The sequence below is a fragment of the Hyperolius riggenbachi genome, chromosome 1, assembly GCF_040937935.1.
Source record: "Hyperolius riggenbachi isolate aHypRig1 chromosome 1, aHypRig1.pri, whole genome shotgun sequence".
Lineage (NCBI taxonomy): Eukaryota > Metazoa > Chordata > Amphibia > Anura > Hyperoliidae > Hyperolius > Hyperolius riggenbachi.
The window spans coordinates 38,899,628-38,919,549 of NC_090646.1; positions in this window are offsets into that span (position 1 = coordinate 38,899,628).

A 19,922-nucleotide genomic window follows, 5' to 3' on the forward strand; every position below is an offset into this window, starting at 1 on the left:
CCCAAAAGTCTTTAGGTGTGCTAAGTAGGTTAGAACCGCTTTGTGAATCAAGCCCGTTGTCTTAAGACTTTACCAAATCCAATGCTCCAATATGGGGAAGCTTCTCTGTTTGCTGTTTTTTATGTGTTTGTTTTTTAAGTGTGGTGTCACAGTTCACTCATCTCTTCAACTACAAGAAAGGCCCAGGAGTAGTCTTAGCTACCGTAATATCCATGTTACAGCAGGGCCCTTATTACACTTTCTCTTACAGAGCCATGGAAACAGTTTTGCCCATGCGATAAAGCGAGGTGCAAAAATAAAATCATGCCTAGCAGAGGATGGTTTCGATCCATCAACCTCTGGGTTATGGGCCCAGCACCAGGCATGCTCAAATCTACCACAATTCGATTTGGGTACATTAAAATTTAGGTCCGGCAAAAATTTGGATTCGGTTGCAATCGCCAAATTCATTTCGGATTTGAATTTAGTTTGGGGTCGGTAACAAAATGTGGGTAAAAATTTGTGTTCGCGAATTCGGATGCATTTTTTTGTTTTTTTTTTTGGGGGGGGGGGGGGGGAAATCACATTTAAATAGGTGTCATTAAAAAAAAAATGTGATGGCTCCACCACCACCTTTTTTTTGGTTTTGTGTTCATATTCTTCCTCTTGAACCCAACTTAATCTTTTTTCCCTTACAGAACTATACTGTTGTAAAATTTTATCTTCAACACCAGCATAGCTACATTTGTGGCGTAATAGCTAGTGGCGCATGGCAGCAGGCAATGGATTCTGTGGACCCTGGCCGTTGGAACACAGACAGCAAGAGGATAAATACAGCAGCAGCAGGAGGCGGAGTGACGTGTGGCAGCAGGCAATGTAACGGGGGCCATGGTATTTAGCATTGGCACCACAGCTGTAAATAAACAGCAAGATCAGGAGGTTCCGGACAGCAGTCATGAAGCCCACATTGTGTCCAATGCATAACTGGGACAGCAAAGTTTTCAACCCAGACACCGCAGATTTTTTTCCCCAACAGTATACAGCTATTGTAGTGGCATAATAGCTAGTGGCGCATGGCAGCAGGCAATGTATTCTGTGGACCCTGGCCGTGGGAACACAGAAAGCAGGAGGATGAAAATCAGCACTGCGTAATATGTTGGTGCTTTATAAATACAATAAATACATACATACATAAATAAATACAATCATAAATAAATAAATACAGCAGCAGGAGGAGTGATGTGTGGCAGCAGCAGGCATGTCACGGGCCATGGTACCTAGCGTTAGTACCACAGCAACTAAAGAAAAAACAGGCCAAATTATCAGGACCCAGGGACTGAAGGTTGATGTCAAACAATAATTCCCAGGCACCTCATGTCCTCCTGCCTCCGACAACAGGTGCCTGGAACGTGCCTTCAATCCAGGCCTGGTTAATCTTCAAAAATGTCAGTCTGTCCACGCCCTCTGGGGACAGACGAGAGCGCTTCTCGGTGACCACGCCATCGGCCGCACTGAAGTGCCTCTCGGACAGCACGCTAGAAGGGGGGGGGGGGGAGGCAATACTTCCAGGGCGTACTGCGCCAGCTCACTCCAGATGTGCAAGCGCTCCACTCAACACCTACAACCATATGTCAAATCGCTCAGCTCTTACCTCAGAGACTCCTCACATCTAATTGAACTCCTCAGCCCCATCGCCTGGCAAGACAATTACTTCTGGCTCACCTGTGATGTTACTTCTCTATACACAAATATACCTCACTCATATGGAGTCTCGGCAATTCAATATTTCTTATCCACCAACCCCGCAATGCCCCGTAGCCAACAGACCTTTCTAACCAACTGTACCAAATTCATTCTACAAAACAATTTCTTCACATTCATGGAAAAAAACTTACCATCAAACCAACGGTACAGCGATGGGATCGTCCTTCGCTCCGTCATACGCTAATCTGTCCATGGGCTTCTTCGAACTCCAAATGATGCAAAATAACAACCCTTACAACAATAACAATATTCTACAAGCGCTACATTGATGACCTCATATTCATTTGGCATGGCAGTACTGAACTCATCCCCCTCTTTCTCAACCACTTATATTCAAACCCGGCAGGACTACAGTTCACCTCAAAACACGATCCAATAAGTATTGAATTCCTTGATCTAACACTTTTCACTGATTCCAATCTAATTAAAACAAAAACGTATTTCAAACCGGTAGATGCCAATAACTACATACACTTTGACAGTTTTCACCATCGCCCCTGGACCATCAACACACCCTACAGCCAGTTCAGAAGGATTCACAAAAATTGCACCGACACCACTGATTACAACTCACAATGCGAGATACTTTCAAACAAATTTCAAGCTCGTAAATACCCCAAAAAACTCATCAAAGACGCCATATTTAAAGCTAAAAAACCAAAACCCATTAATCCAACACCAGACTCTAAACAGGTTACCACCAACAATTGCCCCCGATTTATCACACAATTAAATGCCCTACATCCACAGATCCGCTCAATCCTGAAGAATAGATGGGAAATCCTATTGCAGGACCCATATCTCCGTACCAATATCCTGCACACTCCTGCCATCACGTTCAGAAGAGCACCCAACCTTAAAAATCTCCTAGCGCCCAGCCGATTGAGAATACCCACAGCTGACAATCACACAAACAACCAATCTACACCTGGATGCTCGCCATGCAATAATACCAGATGCATGGCCTGCCCATTCCTACAAACCACCACATTTTTCCAATCCAACAATACCAAATTACAATATACCATCAAAAACCACATAACCTGCAGATATGTTATATACATTATCACCTCCCCCTGTCACCTTCAGTTAGAGATGTCGCGAACCTCCGATTTTTGGTTCGCGAACCGGGTTCGCGAACTTCCGCAAAAGGTTCGGTTCGCGGAAAAATTCGCGAACCGCAATAGACTTCAATGGGGAGGCGAACTTTGAAAAATAGAAATAATTATGCTGGCCACAAAAGTGATGGAAAAGATGTTTCAAGGGGTCTAACACCTGGAGGGGGGCATGGCGGAGTGGGATACATGCCAAAAGTCCCGGGGAAAAATCTGGATGTGACGCAAAGCAGCGTTTTAAGGGCAGAAATCACATTGAATGCTAAATTGCAGGCCTAACGTGCTTTCAAACATCTTGCATGTGTATACATCAAACAGGGAGTGTAATTAGAGTACTGCTTCACACTGACACACCAAACTCACTGTGTAACGCACCGCAAACAGCTGTTTGTGTAGTGACGGCCATGCTGGACTGGTGCGCACCATGGCGAGATTGCTCTTCCTCACTCAGTGATGTCAGGTAATGTGTGACTTCCTTCTCAACTTTCCATGGCATTGTTAAAAAGCTTACGTTTTGTTTTTAATTTACATTTTCTACTTGCTGTGTACTTGTTCAGTACCGCTACAATGAGAATCCTGTGAAGGCGGGCAAGTCTGCCATTGTGACCCCGGGTAATGGCCGGGGAATGAGAGGTTTGAATCCGGTGTGGAGCCTGAGCAATGGCTACCACTACACATCCAAGGAGGGCAGCGGGCAGGCATGCACGCCCGCCCGCCCCGAGGTAGTGACCAAAAATAACAATACAGGAGGCGGACTTTCGAGGCCCTGCTGTGTATTTGAAATGAATTAACTTTAAATCCTTTAACGGGAATCCGTTATGGAGGGCAAGTCTGCCATTGTCACCGCGGGGGAATGAAGGTTGGATTGCGGCCCGAAGTGGGAGCCTGCTGAGACCCATGCTGTAGCTGCCCTGACCATGCTTTGCAGACCAGGCATCTGTGGTCAGATGGACCCTTGAACCAGCGGAAGACAAACCAAGTCGAAAGCATTTGCCAAGAATGTTTTACGGAGGGCAAGTTTTTTTGCCCTTTTTTTAAATTTTTTGAAAATGATAGATGGTTGTATTTTTAAATTGTTTGAAAGTTTAGATGGTTGTATTTTTAAATTGTTTAAAAGTGTATCCATTCTTCCTCCCCCCCAGCCACGAACAATACCATGGGAACGTGGAGCAGCAGAAGCCCCCTGTGACGGCTGCCACGGTTGTTCTCCGCTGCTTGTCTTTTGAGGGGTGCTTCTTTTCCTCAGGTGTTCTTGCCATAGCTGTTTGTGCCTTCTCTCCAGGTGCCTTCGTAAAGCACTTGTCCCTACGTGACAGTTGGCCTTTCCACGGCTCAATTTTTGCTGGCAGAGACAACAGATGGCTTTGCTCCGATCTGAGACACACACGTGAAAACATTTCCAAACCGCTGAGCCCCCCTGGGCTGATGGCGCTACGGTGGCATTAGCAGCTGACGTTGAAGGGCATGTTGGCTGTCTGGCCATAGCTGGCGATACATGGCGCCGGACACTGCCCCCAGCTGATTCTGAGGACGAGCTCCCTCTTGTATTGCGTTCCGGAGTTGGAGCCTGATCAACGTCTACCACCACACATCCAGGCAAGGAGGGAAGCAGGCAGGCATGCACGCCCGCCTCGAGGTAGTGACCAAAAACAACAATACAGGACTCAGGAGGACCTTTTGCGGCCCTAATTGAAATGAACTAACTTTAAATCCTTTAACGGGAATCCGTTATGGAGGGCAAGTCTGCCATTGTCACTGCGGGGAATGAAGGTTGGATTCCGGCCAGAAGTGGGAGCCTGCTGAGACCCATGCTGTAGCTGCCCTGACCGTGCTTTGCCGACCAGGCATCTGTGGTCAGATGGACCCTTGAGCCAGCGGAAGACAAACCAAGTCGAAAGCATTTGCCAGGAATGTTTTACGGAGGGCAAGTTTTTTTGCCCTTTTTTTAAATTTTTGAAAATGATAGATGGTTGTATTTTTAAATTGTTTGAAAGTTTAGATGGTTGTATTTTTAAATTGTTTGAAAGTTTAGATGGTTGTATTTTTAAATTGTTTGAAAGTGTATCCATTCAAGTGCAAGTTATGCACTGACTGCCAGGTATAATGTGCAGTCACAGATGCAGTGAAAGGTATGCAGTGACTGCAAACAGCCGTTTGTGTAGTGACGGCCGTGCTGGACTGGTGCGCACCGTGACGAGAGTGCAGGTGATGGTGGCTTTTCAGCCCATATGCTTGCCCGGCTGATGTAGCTGAATGACAGAACAGTGACTTTCCAGCTGATCAAATTTGGTCTGACCACAATAAAGCAACGACCTTAATATCTTTAGTGTGCCACCCCCACCCGAGACACTCAAATAGCCGGCGGTCATTGCTTCATTGTGATGCGCAAGCCCCTTCACCGCGGCAAGGTAATGATCACGAAGGGGGATGGGCACATGTACACGCACCAGAAAAATTAGTGTAGCGGCCGCTGCTAGCAGCGGCCTTAAAAATTTAGGAATCCGCCTAGAGTCCTGGACCCTGTTGGTAGTGGCGGAGAAGGCAGTCAAGCGGCCTGCAGGCAGAGATGCTGTGTGTGGGGAGTGGACTGACTTAGTCTTCGGTCGTGCAGTAGCCCTCCGTGATCCATTCCTCATTCATTTTGATAAAGGTCAGGTACTGAACACTGTCGTGACTTAGGCGACTTCTCTTCTCAATAACTATGCCTCCAGCTGCACTGAAGGTCCTTTCTGACAGGACGCTTGCGGCAGGGCAAGAGAGGAGTTGTATGGCAAATTGGGACAGCTCTGGCCACAGGTCAAGCCTGCGCAACCAGTAGTCCAAGGGTTCATCGTCGCTTTTCGCAGAGTCTACATCCACACTCAAGGCCAGGTAGTCGGCTACCTGCCGGTCCAGGCGTTGGTGGAGGGTGGATCCGGAAGGACTATGGCGAGGAGTTGGACTAAAGAACGTCCGCATGTCCGACATCACCCTGAGATCGCTGGAGCGTCCTGTTCTTGCCTGCGTGGACTTGGGAGGAGGAGGGTTACTGCCAGTGGTACCTTGATCGCGTTGTGCAGCCACATCACCCTTAAACGCATTGTAAAGCATCATCGACAGCTTGTTCTGCAAGTGCTGCATCCTTTCCACCTTTTGTTGAGTTGGTAAGAGGTCCGCCACTTTGTGCCTGTACCGAGGGTCTAGTAGCGTGGCCACCCAGTACAGGTCATTCGTCTTGAGTTTTTTGATACGGGGGTCCCTCAACAGGCTGGACAGCATGAAAGAGGACATCTGCACAAAGCTGGATGCAGAGGTACTCTCCATCTCCTCATGCTCTTCCTCAGTGACGGGACGCAACTCCTCTTCCTCCCCCCAGCCATGAACAATACCACGGGAACGTGGAGCAGCAGAAGCCCCCTGTGATGGCTGCCGCGGTTGTTCTCCTTCCGCCGCCTCTTCCTCCTCCTCCACAGAAACACCTTCCTCATCATCACCATCATTAGAGTCTGACTCCTCTCCTTCCCCACACGACTCCTCTTCTTCCTCCTCCTCCCCCCTCTGTGCTGCCGCCGGTGTTGTGGAAACATCGGGTTCGTGTGTAAATGGCTCCAATGAATCCTGCTGCCCTAACTCTTCTTGTTCACGCTCCTCCACAGCTGTATCCACCACTCTACGCACGGCACGCTCCAGGAAGTAGGCGTAGGGGATCAAGTCGCTGATGGTGCCCTCATCGCGACTCACCAGTTTGGTCACCTCCTCAAAGGGCTCCATGACCCTGCATGCATTTCGCATCAGTGTCCAGTTGTTGGGCCACAACATCCCCATCCTCCCAGATTGTGTCCTTGTACTGTAATGATACAGGTAGTGGGTGACGGCTTTCTCCTGGTCTAGCAGGCGAGAGAACATCAGCAGGGTGGAATTCCAGCGAGTCGGGCTATCGCAAATCAGGCATCTCACCGGCAAGTTGTTTCTACGCTGAATCTCTGCAAAGCGTGCCATGGCCTTGTAAGAGCGCCTGAAATGCCCACACAACTTCCTGGCCTGCTTCAGGACGTCCTCTAAGCCTGGGTACTTGGACACAAATCTTTGCACGACCAGATTAAGCACATGTGCCATGCAGGGTATGTGTGTCAGCTTTCCCAAATTCAACGCAGCAATGAGATTGCTGCCGTTGTCACACACCACGTTGCCGATCTCAAGCTTGTGCGGGGTCAGCCATTGCTCCACCTGTTTGTTAAGAGCAGCCAGGAGAGCTGCTCCAGTGTGACTCTCCGCTTTCAGGCAAGACATGTCTAACACTGCATGACACCGTCGCACCTGGCATGCAGCATAGGCCCTGGGGTGCTGGGGCTGTGTAGCTGGGGAGGAGATGGCGGCACCAGCCAAGGAGGAGGAGGATGATGACAGCGAAGCGGTGATAGCAGGTGGAGAGGAGGTGGCTGGAGGCCTGCCTGCAATCCGTGGAGGTGTGACAAGTCGGTCCTCTGCGCAGCCACGTACTCCCTGCTTGCTGCCATCGGTCACCAGGTTGACCCAATGGGCTGTGTATGTAATGTAGTGGCCCTGCCCGTGCTTGGCAGACCAGGCATCCGTGGTCAGGTGGACCCTTGACCCAACGCTGTGTGCCAGAGATGACACCACTTGCCTCTCAACTGCACGGTACAGTTTGGGTATGGCCTTTTGAGAAAAATAATTGCGGCCTGGTATCTTCCACTGCGGTTTACCAATGGCCACAAACTTACGGAAAGCCTCCGACTCCACCAGCTTGTATGGCAATAGCTGGCGAGCTAATAGTTCCGCCACGCCAGCTGTCAGACGCCGGGCAAGAGGGTGACTGGCAGACATTTGCTTCTTCCGCTCAAATACTTCCTTCACGGACAGCTGGGTACTGCTGTGGGCAGAGGAGAAGGAACCGCTCAAGGGAAGAGGCGGTGTGCAGGAGGGTGGCTGTGAAGGTGCAAGGGAGAAAGTGGATGAAGACGATGCACCTGAAGGAGGAAGAGGAGAAGGAGTTTGGCTTGTCTTTTGAGGAGTGCTGCTTTTACTCAGGTGTTCTTGCCATAGCTGTTTGTGCCTTCTCTCCAGGTGCCTTCGTAAGGCACTTGTCCCTACGTGAGAGTTGGCCTTTCCACGGCTCAATTTTTGCTGGCAGAGACAACAGATGGCTTTGCTCCGATCTGAGACACACACGTGAAAAAAATTCCAAACCGCTGAGGCCCCCTGGGGTGATGGCGCTACGGTGGCATCAGCAGCAGCTGACGTTGAAGGGCATGTGTGCTCCCTGGCCATAGCTGGCGATACATGGCACCGGACACTGCCCCCAGCTGTTTCTGAGGACGAGCTCCCTCTGCTTCTATCATGGAGTCGTCTCCTCCTACTCCTCTCTGACTCCTCCTCTGAACTGTCCCCCTGGTCATCTCCTCTACCGGGAACATATGTGGTATCCGTATAATCGTCATCATAATCCTCCTGGCCAGCTGCGCTTTCCTCAGACACCTCCTCAAGTGCACCAACTTCAGGTGGTCCACCATCATCCCCATCCACACACGTTACGTCCATACTATCGCCACCTAACTCAGACGTATGAGGTGGTGTACCTGCGCCTTCTTGTTGTTGTTGCAGTAGTGGCTGGAAATCAGTGATTTCACCACCACCACCAAATAACTCCTGCGAAGTGTCAAATGCAGCGGATGTGGTGCTTGTTGTAGCGCTGGTGGCTGCGGGAGATGAGGTGTTCTGTGTTAAATACTCAATCACCTCCTCACGATTTTGGGAAGTGATGGCACGTGCCTTCTTCTGAGCACTGTATTTTGGGGCAGGTCCGCATGAAATCACAGCAACACCACCTCGCACAGCCACAGACCTGCCGGTGCCTGGTGGCCTTCCTCTGGGTCTGCCTCTACCTCTTCCTCTACCTGGTTTGTCCATTTTGTCCATCTCGGGGGTATGCTAGCTATATGCAGTGAGGTGGGTTCTCACTCAACACAACAGGTAGTTAGATGCAGTGAGCTGGGTTCACTCAACAGTAAAGGTACTTAAGATGCAGTGAGGTGGGTTCTTCTCACTCAACACAACAACAGGTAGTTAGATGCAGTGAGGTGGCCAGGTAGGTTCACACTCAACACAACAGGTAATTAGATGCAGTGAGCTGGGTTCACTCAACACAAGGCTAGGTATATGCAGTGATGAGGTGGGTTAAGTAAACACAACAGGTACTGGGTAGTTAGATGCAGTGAGCTGGGTTCACTCAACAGTAAAGGTACTTAAGATGCAGTGAGGTGGGTTCTCACTCAACACAACAGGTAGTTAGACTTAGATGCAGTGAGCTGGGTTCACTCAACACAACGCTAGGTATATGCAGTGATGAGGTGGGTTAAGTAAACACAACAGGTACTGGGTAGTTAGATGCAGTGAGCTGGGTTCACTCAACACAAAGCTAGGTATATGCAGTGATTAGGTGGGTTAAGTAAACACAACATATACTGGGGTATATGCAGTACTGGGTAGTACAATGTGCAGCTCCCTGTCACACACACAGGCAGTCAGTCACTGAATGTGCTGGGCTGCTGGCAGTGGCACACACACTATCAATTAGCAAGGCTGTGCATGCAACAAAAGTGTCAGAAAAAAAAATTGTACAGGTTGAGCTCTGAAAAGAGCTGTTGCTGGGTGCTTTAAAAGCAATATTAATCAGTCAGGAACAAGCAAATCAGCCTAGAACCTAACTAATCTGTCCCTAAGAGAAAAAGTCTGCAGCAGCTGTCCCTTTCCTCTCTCTAGCAGGCACACGAGTGACTGTAATGGCCGCCGGAGGCTGCCTTATATAAGGGGGGGGGGTGGGGCTCCAGGGCTTACTGTAGCCTGAATGGCTACAATGTGCCTGCTGACTGTGATGCAGAGGGTCAAAGTTGACCCTCATAGTGCATTATGGGGCGAATCGAACTTCCGGAAAAGTTCGCCTGGCGCAGGCGAACGCGAACCCCCAATGTTCGCCTGGAACCGTTCGCCGGCGAACCGTTCGGTACACCTCTACCTTCAGTACGTTGGTCGGACCACCCAACCAGCACGTAGCCGTATTGGTCAACATAAAAGAAACATACTCAAAAACTTTCCACTCCATAGTGTATCCAAACACTTTGGTACCCATCACCGTAGCGACCCTACGCTTTTCCGCATCACTCTCATTGAATCTATCACTCAACAACAGCACGACGCTTTTGAAAAATTGAGGGCGAGGGAAATGTTTTGGATACAAATACTAAAGACCCTCACGCCAGAGGGCCTTAAAGAGAATCTGTATTGTTAAAATCGCACAAAAGTAAACATACCAGTGCGTTAGGGGACATCTCCTATTACCCTCTGTCACAATTTCGCCGCTCCTCGCCGCATTAAAAGTGGTTAAAAACAGTTTTAAAAAGTTTGTTTATAAACAAACAAAATGGCCACCAAAACAGGAAGTAGGTTGATGTACAGTATGTCCACACATAGAAAATACATCCATACACAAGCAGGCTGTATACAGCCATCCTTTTGAATCTCAAGACATCATTTGTGTGTTTCTTTCCCCCTGCAGCTATCTTCCACTGAAGTGTCAGGATATTTCTTCCTGCAGAGTGCAGACAGCACTGCCTGTATGTAATTCCTCAGTATGTGAAAGCCCAGCCAGCTCAGAGGAGGATTTATCCAGCTTGTAAAAGATAATAGAACAGAGAGAAGCTGCACTAATCTAAATATCACACAGGCAGTGTGCAGAAAGTGGCCTGGATGGGGGAGTTCATAGCAGAACCACAACACTGAAGAACTTGGCAGCCTTCCAGACACAGGCTGACAAGTCTGACAAGAGAGAGATAAGTTGATTTATTACAGAGATGGTGATAGTAGAAAGTGCTGCAGTTAGCCAGAACACATTAGAATAGCTTTTGGAACTTGTAGGATGATAAAAAACAGGATGCAATTTTTGTTACGGAGTCTCTTTAATGAACAATTAGAAAAAATCCACTGATAATCTCTGAACACACTTTTACTTTGTAGTCGCCTCTTTTATCATCCTTGTTTATTTATGTATTTTATCTAATGTCTTATCGATTCATAAACCATTTTCGTCTAATGTTTTACTATACTGTTCTTATTATTATGACCTATTTTAGCATGAATTTTATCTTTACAAATTGTTTTCTTCATATGGTGCTTTCATACCACTTAATGATCTGGATGCACTGATGCCCAACTTAACACGTTTTCTTTAACGTGATCCCTTTAGGACAAACACAAGGGGAAAGCTCATAGAACATTGGGGCTAATTCCCCCATTACAGAAACAGTATGTATTCTTTCCCTTGCTTTCTCTATTACTAAATCCCCTTTGCAATGTACTGGTGCCATCAGCAGTTGGCTGATGGTGTAATGGTTAAGGGCTCTGCCTCTGACACATGAGACCAGGGTTCGAATCTCGGCTCTGCCTGTTCAGTAAGCCAGCACTAATTCAGTAGGAGACCTTTGGCAAGTCTCCCTTACACTGCTACTGCCAATAGAGCGCGCCCTAGTGGCTGCAGCTCTGGCGCTTTGAGTCCGCAAGGAGAAAAGCGCAATATAAATGTTATTTGTCTTGTCTTGTCTTGGTGTATAAATGTCTGTTTTATGATCTCTCACGATACTGACATCACGTCATGACAGTTTATCTTAAGTTCCCATATTTGCATATTCTGTATATAACTTTTTATGTAACTTTATGTAACTTTTATGTAACTTTTAATGTTGACACTTATGACACTTTGTTTTGGATATTCAGCTTATATCGAGGAAAATACAATTTTCTCCACTATACACTACCAACACTGTCCACTGGAGGTCACCAGTGCACAACAATCACGTACATACATTAACACACACATCTTGGATCATTTAATTAATAAAGCACACACCAGTGTAAACATTTTTATTTTTTTATCTTCAATTGATTGTGGGCCACTATAAAAACAACTTTTAAGCCCATTGCGCCGTCCTCTGGCCCCTCCGTAACACACACAAACTTTCCCTGGCAACGGCCCACACACAACATGGCGCAGAGTGCCATGCACATGCGCACCCACACTGCCCCAGCTTGACTTAACACTTCCGTCGGAAGTGACGCACCCCCGACCCCGTTACAGAGGGTGGTACGCATTAGAACCACCACCAAGCACGTAGGCGCCCTTTGATGACGCGTAAGGAAGGTTGCATCGCATCCTCCCACAGCGTGACCACGATCGCCCGCCCAGTTAACAAGCAGTTCGGGGCGTGACTTGGCATATTTAAACAGCGTGTCAGAAGCACCTGAGCAAAAAGGCGCCAGGTGCATCTCTGACATTACGTTGGTAAGTTATTTATATTCTTTATATTCCTTCTGTCATTAACCAGTCCTGTCTCTTCTTCTAGGCATGTTCCCCACACCTGCCCCCCCTCAACATTGACTCACGTACTATACACTATTATATTCTTGCCCCACCACCATATTGAACAAGTACAATTACAACACTGGAGGGCTTTTTATACACCCACCAACCCAGCTTCACCACTTACTCCCACTAATCAACCCCACCCCAGTATCTCCCTTGCCCATCACCCCAAACCCCCCCCCCCCCACACTGCCCCTGCATGAACTAACACCTCCCCGCCTCGTGTAACAAATACCCCTGTCCCGCATACTCCAATTTTTCCAAACCGTAATATATACACACAACCAATGCATTTATGTATTAATGCATTTATGTACTGAGCACGTCTTGTCTGATCATACACCAATATGCGCTTTTTGTTCCCAGCTGTGTGCTCCTATTTTTACTACCTGATGAAGCGGGCGTAGACCTGCGAAACGCGTTGTACTTAACCCCTGGAGTGTACCATTAAATTTACCTTTATTGAACTACACAGCTTCTTTGTGTCTGCTTGAGGGAGGTAAGTCCACCACTGCCTCCTAAGCAATTTTAAATATTTTAAATCGTGTTTTTATCCTTTTGGCGCCTCTGTTCAATTTACATTACATTGTATATCCACCCTTGGTGGAGGAGGATACCCCCTTTTTTCTTCACGTCTACAGAGAGCGACTTCTTAATCCTGAGTGGGGACAGGCTAATCTCCTCACCTGCCTATACAGTGGTTGCCTGGAGGTAACCCTGGTTTGTGAGTATATATTTTACTCCTTCTCACTATACTAAATTGCCTAGACTTACTACACTATATTGGGCTCTCGGTTCTTTCCTTTTGTAAGCGCTCCACTCAGTACTTCGTGGGGTCCACAGGCTCCACACTGCCGGTGTCAAGCCCACTGAAGGACCCCACATAGTCGGCCACCATCCGGGTCATGCGCTGGGTGTGACTTTAAGAGGAGGTAACTGCTGCATGCACCTCATGTCTCGGCTGCTCTACCGTCATGTAGAGCGCCTGCGTCAATGACAGCAGGTCTCCTGGGCGCCTGACGCTGCTGCTGGCTGCAGGCACCAGCTGCTGTACTGGTTGGACAGGGACAGAGGGAGTGGAAGGCTGGGGGAGGGCTTCCTCCAGTTGCTGAACAAGGAGCTGCTGCAACTCCCTTGTTCGCTGCTCACGGTCTCTAGCAGGCAGAAACTGAGCCCACCTCCCCCTCAGCCGTGGATCCAGGATAATGCTGATGCAGGCGTCCTCCCTCACTTGCATCTGCTTGACCCTGGGGTCTGTGCACAGGCAGCGCAGCATGTGTGCTGCCATGGGGAGCAGGGTGGTCCGTCCAACAGAGACATCAGGGTCAGCATCCTACTCCTCCTCTGGCCCCTGAGCCTCTTCCTCCACTCTCCACTGCTGCTGCGCTCCGCTGTTCCCCCTCAGCAGCAACGTGCAGCACCTCCAACTTCTCCTCATCCTCCCCCAGGGACTCAAATACCTGCACAGCAGTGGACTGCGCAGGCGGCTGCTGTTCCAGCTGGTTCAGGGCCTCCTCTCCCAAATCCACCAAATCACAAAGTGCCCTGTCCAGCAGACAAAGGGCACCCACTGGGAGAGGGATGCCCATTGTTCGCTCACCAGGTTAGTTCCCTGCAGGAAGGGAGCCAACACCAAGCAGACCTGTTAAATCTGCCCCCAATGTGCGTTGGTGAGGAGCTGGAGTTTGGTGGTGCCGGCGAGAGTGCCATCCACGATGTACCGGTTGACAGCCCTCCTCTGCTCAACCAGCCGCTCCAACATCCCCAGGGTGGAGTTCCAGCGAGTTGGCACATCGATGATGAGGTGGTGGGGTGGCAGGCCCTCGTGCTGCTGAATGTCTGCCAGTTTTGCTGCGGCAGCAGATGAGCGGCGGAAAGTGCGCACAATTTTCCGTGCCGCTTCTAACAGCTCTTCCATCCCCTGGTAGGTGCGTATGAACTTTTGCACCACCAGGTTGAGGACGTGGGCCAAGCAGGGGACGTGGACCAAGTCTCCCCTGCTGATGGCAGCCAGCAGGTTGGCGGCATTGTCGGACACCACCATACCGACTGTGAGGCCTCTGGGGGTCAGTCAGGTCTTCTCCTGCTCCCTGAGATACCGTAGCACGTTGGCTGCCGTCAAGCTGTTTTTCCCCAGGCTTCTCATCTCCAGCAGCACTTGGCAGTGGCGGGCCTTTACGCTGCTGTTCAGATGGGTTCGCTTGCCGGCAGGAGCTGCTGCTTCTCCCCTGACCCCACACAGTGGCACCACATAGTGGGCGACTGGTGCCGCTGCTGCCGCTGATGCGCCCGAGGGTGGACCTGCTGCTTCATCGCTCGGGCTTTCCACCAGGCTGACCCAATGTGCCGTAAAGGACAGATAGCAGTCTGTCCCAAAATGACTGCTCCATGAATCCATGGTTATGTGGATCCGTGCACTCATGGCATGATCGAGCGCGTGGAGCACGTTCGCCATGGCAAAGCGGTGCAGTGCTGGGATCGCCGTGCGCAAAAAATAGTGGCGGTTGGGGACTTGCCATTCCGGGATCCCAACCTGCAGCAGTGCTCTCATGTCACTCCCCTCCTGCACAAATGAATATGGCAGGAGCTGGGAGCACATGGCCCGGGCAAGCAACTCGTTCAGCACCCGGATGTGCCGGTTGGTGGGAGGCAGCACCTTGGTCACTCTGAGAAAGGACTCGCTGAGCAGGGTCTGGCCGCGTTTGCCTGCATTGGAGGATGAGAAGGCCACTGTGGAGGGAGCTGATGAGGCCACTGAGGACTGGCTGCCTGGGGGGGGGGGGGGGGGGGGGGGGTGAACAGTGAGTTGCTGCTGCTGCTGTGTAGGGGTGCTCATCAGGAATCGGCGTAATTGATAATTCCGCATTACCGGCCGGAATTTGCATTTCCGGATCGGTACGCGGAATCCAGAATTTTACAGTAGACGGAACCGGATTTCCGCGGAATTTCGGCAATACCGCCAAGCGGTATTTTTAAGCCAATGAGTGGATTCGGAATGAATAAGCTAATCAGTGTAGCCGCTGGAACGCGGAAATCCACGGAATTCCACGGAAAATCGTGAAACTACTGAACAAATAGGCCTGCTTAAAAAAGATAAACCAATCATAAGTTAGCAACCATATCCTAGCGACCTATCACAGGCTATCCCACCCATCTTGTATAAAATAGAGGCGAGGCTGTCCTGCATTCCGTGGGTTTCAGTCTTTGTGGAGCAGAGGAGAGAGACAGACCCATATTGTGACTGTACTGTTACTGTTTAATAAAACCATAATCTTTTTAAAGACTGTGTGAGTGTGCTTTAGTGTGAGGTTTAGTGAGTTAGCTTAGGTGTGAATTATTGCTAGATTGTATAGTGAGAGACTGTGAGAGAGATAGATTGTAGTGTAGTTGCTGTGAGAAGAGAAGAACCAGAGAGAGAGTCAGGCTTAGCTTAGTGTGACAGTTTAAAGAGAGTCGGGCTTAGCTTAGTGTGATAGAGAGTCAGGCTTAGCTTAGTGTGATAGAGAAAGAGTCAGGCTTAGTTTAGTGTGATAGAGAGAGAGTGAGTGAGGATTACTGTAGTGTGATATTAGAGAGTGTACTTGCTTTAGTGTGACAGGGTCAGGGTAGTTAGATTACTGAGGTGTGACTGAGTAAATGTGGCTTGTGAATTTTGTTTTTGCAACTATAATAAAAGGCAAATGGAGCGAAAGTAGCAGGATGCGCCTTCCACTCTAAAAAGAAGGTGGAGTGATGTATCAGGTCAAGCATGTGATAAGGCAGAAGGTGGCAGCAGGAATAGGTCTCCTTTGATGAGAAATGTGTTCCCTGTGTTTACTCGCAGGGAAAGGCTTACTGAGCAACGTGCGCAGACTGTGCTGGAATATTTTGAAAAGGAGCCGACTACCCAGTCAGAGGCATTTCCCGCAAGTAGTGACAGCAGCTCCAGTGGCCAGGTTCCTCATGAACAGACCCCGGCGGCAGCTGCTTGTGCCAATCTGGTTGCTCCCTCCCAGTGCTCTTCTCCAGAGTTAGATTTAACATTTTATGATGAGGAGAGAGCCTTGCCGAAGTATTTGGATGAGCCATTGGAAGAGACCTCGAGTCCAAGATCTCCAGAAATTGTGGGTGGTGGTGTGTTGACAGAAATGGCCCTCATTTTTTTGTCATCCCATAAAAAAACATCACAAGCTTGTGACACCAGTAAACTTCTCCAGTCAACCATTGATTTGCATGGTGGCCAGGTGTAGGGAGCAGATACACCTAGTTCCAGTTCTGTGGCTGAACTGGATGATTGTTTAGATGAGGTTGGTGATCCTAACTGGATGGCATCTCGTGGCTTAGGTGTCAGCAGGCGCAATCAGCATGGCCAAAGTGAGCATCCTGTTGGCCAGCACCCTACAGCTGCAATTTCAGTTGCAAGTACCCGCCGCCATCAGTCCACTGCTGGGAAAGCTTCAAAAACAAAAAAAAACCCGGGTTGTGGAAAAGTCGTCTCCGGCATGGGAATTCTTTACAGTCCACGCAAAGGACGAGTCCAATGTTGTCTGTACCATATGCCATAAAGTGGTGAGCAGAGGCAATAAGGACAGCGGGTTAGGCACTTCAGGTCTGAGAAGCCATCTGCGTGTCCATCACAGCTGTGCTTTTGAGTGGGTGAAGAATTTTGGCAAAAGCGTGGCTGGAACTGCAGCAAAAGCAGGCCCACTCCGTCCTCCTTCCAGCCTTTGGCCTGTCCCTAATAAACCTGCGCAGTCCCAATCCTGTCCGATTCCCTCTGCACGCCAGGCTGGAAGAGGGCACCAGTCCACCTCATCTTCTGATGTTGTCTCCCCTGAATCACCACTCTTGCAGCGCCAGCCTTCGGTTCCCGAAATGTTGCAGAGGAAGCGTATGCTCCCTGCAACTGATAAATTTGTTGTGAAGAATAATGGGCTCCTGGCAAAACTGTTGGCCCAACAGCTCCTACCTTACAAATTTGTGGACAGTGCCCCATTCCGCAGACTTATGACCAGTGTGGCGCCACAATGGCGGATCCCCAGCCGCCATTATTTTTCCAGGAAGGCTATTCCTGCCCTACACCAGCACATGTTGGCGTGTGTAGCCCGGTCTATGGACCACGCAGTGGGCGGAAAGGTGCATTTTACTATGGATGCATGGACCAGCAGGCATGGGCAGGGCAAGTACATAACATATACAGCCCATTGGGTCACCCTACATCAAGCTGGGGGTGGTGCAAGATCTCGGCCAGTATCTCAGCAACAGCTTGTGGTGCCGCCCCATGGGGTCAAGGGGAGGCCTGCTCCACTCCCCTCTGCCACCTGTTCTGTGTCAGGCCAGGTTGGTGTTGTTGAGCCTCCCAGCAAGCAGTTTTGTTCATACAGTGGCATGCAGCACTGCTGCAGCTGGTGTCCATGGAAGAGAAGAGACAAACAGGATCTGAAATCCTTCGTGCCTTAGAGGATCAGATCCGGCAGTGGTTCAAATATGCTTGCCGCTATTCGTCTAGGTGACTACACCCATCTTCCATGCTTGGCCCACGTTTTTAACCTCATCGTTAATAAGTTCTTAGGAACCTTTGAAGGGTTGAAGGATGCTGTGGCCTCAGCACGTAAGGTGTCAGGCCACATCCGGCGCACTGCGACCGCCTCCGCATCCATGAAATTGCTGCAGCGCCGCCATAACCTTCTGCAGCACAGACTGATATCTGATTGCCCGACGCGGTGGAACTCCACCCTCCACATGTTGGAGAGATTGTGGGAGCAGCGAATGGCGGTCAGGATATATTTGTCTGAGACTGCTTCCTCCACAACTCTCTCACTGGACTACATTACTGGGGACCAGTGGGAGAAAATTGGTCAGGTTCCACACCTTGTCAAAATACTCAGCAGAGTTTCGGTGGTCCCAGCAGCTCCAAAACCAGTCATTCAGAAAGTTTGCTGAGTATGATGTATGACTTTTACCAGCCAGAGTGTTCCAATGCTCCTTGCACCACCAACAGCAGCACCACCAGCAGGATTAGTAGTCACCGCCAGCGGTTGGAGCATATGGTGAGTGACTATTTGGGGTCATCCAGTGCTCTTGAGTCCATGGAGACTAATGACCCCATGGAGTACTGGACCAAAAAACTGGACACCTGGCCTGAACATTCTCAATATGCGCTAGAGGTACTTGCATGCCCTGCCTCAAGTGTTCTTTCAGAGAGAGTGTTTAGTGCGGCAGGTGGGGTGGTCACTGACAACCGGACCAGTCTGTCCGCAGAAAATGTGGACAGACTAACATTCATCAAAATGAATGAATCATGGATTAATGGTGATTTCAAAGCCCTTGTTATTGATTCTTAAAGAGAATCTGTATTGTTAAAATCACTCAAAAGTAAACATACCAGTGCGTTAGGGGACATCTCCTATTACCCTCTGTCACAATTTCGCCGCTCCTCGCCGCATTAAAAGTGGTTAAAAACAGTTTTAAAAAGTTTGTTTGTAAACAAACAAAATGGCCACCAAAACAGGAAGTAGGTTGATGTACAGTATGTCCACACATAGAAAATACATCCATACATAAGCAGGCTGTATACAGCATTCCTTTTGAATCTCAAGAGATCATTTGTGTGTTTCTTTCCCCCATGCACTGAAGTTTCAGGCTGCTCTTTTCTTCTTGCAAACAGCTTTGCCCTTGTTTGTAATTCCTCAGTATGTGAAAGCCCAGCCAGCTCAGAGGACGATTTATCCAGCTGATTAGAGCAGCTTCTCTCTTCTCTCTTATCTAAATAACACACAGGCAGTGTGCATAGAGGGGCCAGAAAGGGTGAGTTCATAGCAGAACCACAACACTGAAGAACTTGGCAGCCTTCCAGACACAGGCCGACAAGTCTGACAGGGGAAAGATACATTGATTTATTACAGAGACTGTCATAGTAGAAAGTGCTGCAGTTAGCCAGAACACATTAGAATAGCTTTTGGAACATGTAGGATGATAAAAAACAGGATGCAATTTTTGTTACGGAGTCTCTTTAAGGAGACCAAATTATACGTCATATCCTTCAACCCAGGTCTAGAGTGTGCAAGGGCCTGTGTCTACTCTGCTGCCATTACCTGCTGTGTCAAACCTTATGATACTTATTTACTTACTTCTGCTGCGACAAGTCAACTACCTGACATGATATCCTTCAACCCAGGTCTCGAGTGTGCGAGGGCCTGTGTCTACTCTACTGCCAATTACCTGCTGTGTCAAACCTTATGAGACTTACTTACTTTACTTCTGCTGCTGCGACAAGTCAACTACCGGACATGATATCCTTCAACCCAGGTCTCGAGTGTGCGAGGGCCTGTGTCTACTCTGCTGCCATTACCTGCTGTGTCAAAACCTTATGATACTTATTTACTTACTTCTGCTGCTGCGACAAGTCAACTACCGGACATGATATCCTTCAACCCAGGTCTCGAGTGTGCAAGAGCCTGTGTCTACTCTGCTGCCATTACCTGCTGTGTCAAACCTAATGAGACTTACTTCTGCTGCTGAGCCTGTGACAAGTCAACTACCGGACATGATATGCTTCAACCCAGGTCTCGAGTGTGCGAGGGCCTGTGTCTACTCTGCTGCCATTACCTGCTGTGTCAAAACCTTATGATACTTATTTACTTACTTCTGCTGCTGCGACCAGTCAACTACCG